We start from the raw sequence: 3,881 nt of genomic DNA, 5'->3' as shown, positions 1-3,881 counted from the left end.
TGGTGATGGTGGCACGCAGGCTCGCGGGGCAGGGGTGCGGGAGGGCTCCTCGGCGGAGGCGGCAAGGTGGCCGGGCCTTCGGGCGTCTGTGGCTGGGGGAAGCGTGCGGGCCTGGGACTGGGGACCAGCCCCCTCTGACCGCAGGAGAAGTGGGAGGACGGGGACGAGGCCCAGCGGAATCAAAGCAGGAAGCGGAGCAACAGCCGGGAGGCCCAGGCCCGGAAACCGTGGCCGGTGCGGGTCCCACGCTGGCTCGATGCTTCCTTGGGTGCGTTTGCCCGTGAGCGCGAACGGGGGCATGAGCGGGTAGTTCCGGTCACATGGGAGTGGGGGGCAACGGGGCTGTCAGAGCCCAGAATCCCCACCTCCGTTCTAACAACTGCCGAGGGGCGGGCAGGACGGCAGCATCCCGTGCGGATCCCAGAGTCAGGCGCTCAGCATTCGAGAAGCCTCTGCCAGCTCTGAGCACGTGGGGCCCCCACCCCGCGCAGGCCGCCGACGCCAGCGTGCCCGACGGCGGCTTCTCTTTAGCACAAAAGTGCCTCCCGACGAGGCCTCAGAGGCCGGGGAGCGTGCGGGCAGATGTGGGGAGTGTGTTCGTCGGCTCAGCTGCCGTAACGAGCACACCACAGCCCGGACCACTGACAGACAACAGACGCTGATTTCTCACGGTTCTGGAGGCTGGGAGTCCAAGGTCAAGGTGCTGGCAGATGGTAGCCAGCACGCAGAACACCTCACGGGGATTTAGCTATGGAAGCCAACGGGCCCCGCCCACCTTGCCCGACTCCAGGGGAGCTGCAGACACAGAACCCAGCATCCACTGTCCGTTGTCCCTCGTGTCCGCAACCCCCCCCCCCCCCGCCCGTCAATGCAACAGCTTTTACATGACAACCTAATCAGGATGCGAGCTCAGCCGTCAACTACCAGAAAGCTCAACTCAAAATGGTCTGAACGATGCCCAGTGTGTCCGTCCACATGACCAGGATCTGGATGTAGGGGGAATTTCGGGGTGGCTCGACCCCATGGTTCCAGCCACCTCAGACAATGCTATCTGTGCTCCTCCTGTGGCAGGCCCCACGGCCGCCACAGCTCACGCTCCCCCGTGGCGTCTGGAGAGAGAAAGGCCTTCCCTTCTCGAGGCTGTAGCTTAGGAGGGAAGAACCCTTTTGGGGAAACTCCTATCAGACAGACACCTGACCTCTCCCGGAAGGCTTGGGGGATGGTAGACAGTGACTGACTTGGGTTTCTGAATCACTCACTATGCATGGTGTAGACCCATCCGTGCCCAGCTGGAGTCGGTCCCCCTCCCCGCCCCCTGACAGCTCTGTAGCGGGTGAGGGCAGCAAGGGATGATGGCCACTTAACACGGTCCACTGAAAATGGCTGCCTCACCGAGTCCTGTGCAGCTGTGCCATGAGGCAGGTACTGTGGTCACCTCCACTTGAAAGGAGAGGACAGGGAGGCCTGTTGGGACACACAGGTAGGCAGGAAGCTCTAGCACAGAGGTGAAAACGAGGCACAGGAGGGGCACCTGGGTGGCTCAGTCGGCTGAGTGTCCGACTTTGGCTCAGGTCACGATCTTGCGGTTTGTGGGTTCGAGCCCCGCGTTGGGCTCTGTGCTGACAGCTCGGAGCCTGGAGCCTGCTTCACATTCTGGGTCTCTTTCTCTCTCTCTGCCCCTCCCCTGCTCACGTTCTGCCTCTCTCTCTCTCAAAAATAAATAAAAACATTAAACAGTTTTTTAAAAAGAAAATGAGGCACAGGAGTCTAGCTCCCGACCTCACACCCACCGCACAGCTCGTGGACTCAGGACAGAGTCATTGCAGGGTGCGGGGGGCGGGGGGTGAACCCATCCCAAACGGAAACCCACTTCGAGTTTCCTCACAGTGACACCATCAGAGAGCGTTCTGGGCCAACACGGGGATACAGTTCTTGCCTGCTATTTTCATTGTGCAATGTTTACATTTCTCCCCAACTTTTTAAAATGGGGAAATGTAACATTTCATACATACATAGAAAGGTGCATAAATGTAGCGAATGATGACATAGTCACTTTCTGATGCAGTGTAACAAACCAGCACACATTTAGTAACAGACAAAGCACAGGTTGGTTACCTCAGGTTCCCCAGGGCAGGAGTCAGGGGTGGGCAGAGCGGCCGGCTTAGGGTCTCCCGCGTAATCCAGGTGGGGGCTGGGCTTTGCTCTCGTCTGGAGGCTCCACTCTTTCCGGCTCATTCAGGCTGCTGGCACACGCGTGTCCTCGTGAGCACACGACCGAGGGCCCCAGCTTCTTTGTGGCGATTGGCTGGAGGCCACCCTCAGGTCCTGGAGGCGGCCCACCGTCCCCTGCCACGGGGCCTTCTCCAAGGGCTGTTCACGTGGCTGTGGCTCCTGCAAGGCCGGCAGGGGACTGTGTCTCCAGACATCATGGGATCGTGGGCGTGATGGGTGTGACATCCATCATCCTTCACATGTGAAGGGACACAGTCAAGGGAACGAGGGCCTACCCCACTCAGCAAACTCTGCTGGTCAGAAGCACATGATGGGTCGGGCTCAGACTCAGGGGGAGGGGATGATACAGGGCACTGACTCGCCGGGGGTCACCTTGGGGGGGCGCCTAAGTGGAACCCGGGAGAAGAAACTGAACATCCAGGACCAACCCAGAAGCCTAGCTTACACAACCCCATCTCCACTTGGAGGTGACACCCGTGCGAGCCGGAGCTGGGGCAAGAGAATCAAATGTTAAATTTTCAGGAATTCTGTGGGCTTGTGGTTAAACAGACATTATCAAAAATTAAATTACAGAAGTTTACAGTGAAATCAGTACTCTTGATAACAAGGTCTCAAAACACGTTACTTCTCAATTATCCTACCGTGACCTACGTGCCTTGGGTTACTTCCATTTATTGGATCCATATGCTGGAAAGAGGGTTCCCAAGCCTCATTCTGACACTCCATGTTGGTTCAGGCACCCCACACATTGGCCGCTTGAAATCAGCCATCAGAGAAACATTTATATTGTGGAAATCTGAACATGCTACAGTTCAGAGCTGGAAGGTTGAATCTGGCCTTTGCTGGAGCTAAGAACAGCTTTCATGTTTTGAAAGGGTGGTAAAAAAACAAAACAAAAGAAAAAATATGTGTCTGGCAAAGCCTAAAATATTTCCCATTTGACCCTTCGGGGAAAACTCTCCCAACCTCTAGTCTAGACTTAAGAAAGTAGTGGAGAAAATTAACAATGTAGTTTAATTCAAAATGTTGCCAAAACTTTGACCAAAATGTGTCAACTCTGTATCCTTTACATTGTAACCGGCAGAAAACATGGAGGAAAAACTGTATTTGTGCCCTATGGGAAAACCATGATCCAATTTGGCCAAGAAGTTGCTCATGTCATTGATGAAATTCTTTTTGGCTTCAAAGTTCGTATCACATATTAATTACATTTAATGACAAGTTTATTGGGAAGCAACTCAGTTTGACAGATCATGGGTGAATTTCAACTAGAGACTGGCTTTGGGTTTGAGAATTACTGGGGTGTGGGGGCACCTGGGTAGCTTGGCTGGTGGGGCATCTGACTTGGGCTCAGGTCATGTTCTCTGAGTTCGTGAGTTCGAGCCCTATGTCCGGCTCTGTGCTGACAGCTCTGAGCCGGGACCCGCTTCAGATTCTGTCTCTCCCTCTCTCTCTGCTCCTCCCCCACTCACCTGTTTTCTCTCTCTCAAAAATAATTTTTTTTTTTAAAAAAAAAAGAATTACTCAGGGAAGAGAGGGGCACCTGCCTGGCTCAGTCAGTTGAGCATGGGATCTTGACTTCAGCTTGGGTCGTGATTCCAGGGTGACGGAATAGAGCCCCACGTCCAGCTCCATGGGTGTGGAGAGAT

General features: G+C 55.1%; 1 long non-coding RNA gene across 1 annotated transcript in view; it reads right to left on the bottom strand.

Moving 5' to 3' along the window:
* LOC124519317 (uncharacterized) overlaps positions 1–3,585 on the bottom strand; it is a 13,327-nt gene extending 9,742 nt beyond the window's left edge. Inside the window, exon 1 of the long non-coding RNA XR_006964081.1 lies at positions 2,116–3,585. This is a non-coding gene — a long non-coding RNA (uncharacterized LOC124519317). The remainder of the gene's footprint in view (positions 1–2,115) is intronic.
* Positions 3,586–3,881: the final 296 nt, after the last annotated feature.

Source organism: Lynx rufus, unplaced genomic scaffold (assembly GCF_022079265.1).
Source record: "Lynx rufus isolate CCGP_SWC_20201006 ecotype Redwood Valley unplaced genomic scaffold, mLynRuf1.p SCAF_27, whole genome shotgun sequence".
NCBI classification, from domain to species: domain Eukaryota; kingdom Metazoa; phylum Chordata; class Mammalia; order Carnivora; family Felidae; genus Lynx; species Lynx rufus.
The sequence above is the reverse complement of the archived record's forward strand: the minus strand, read 5'-3'. Positions and strand labels throughout refer to the sequence as shown.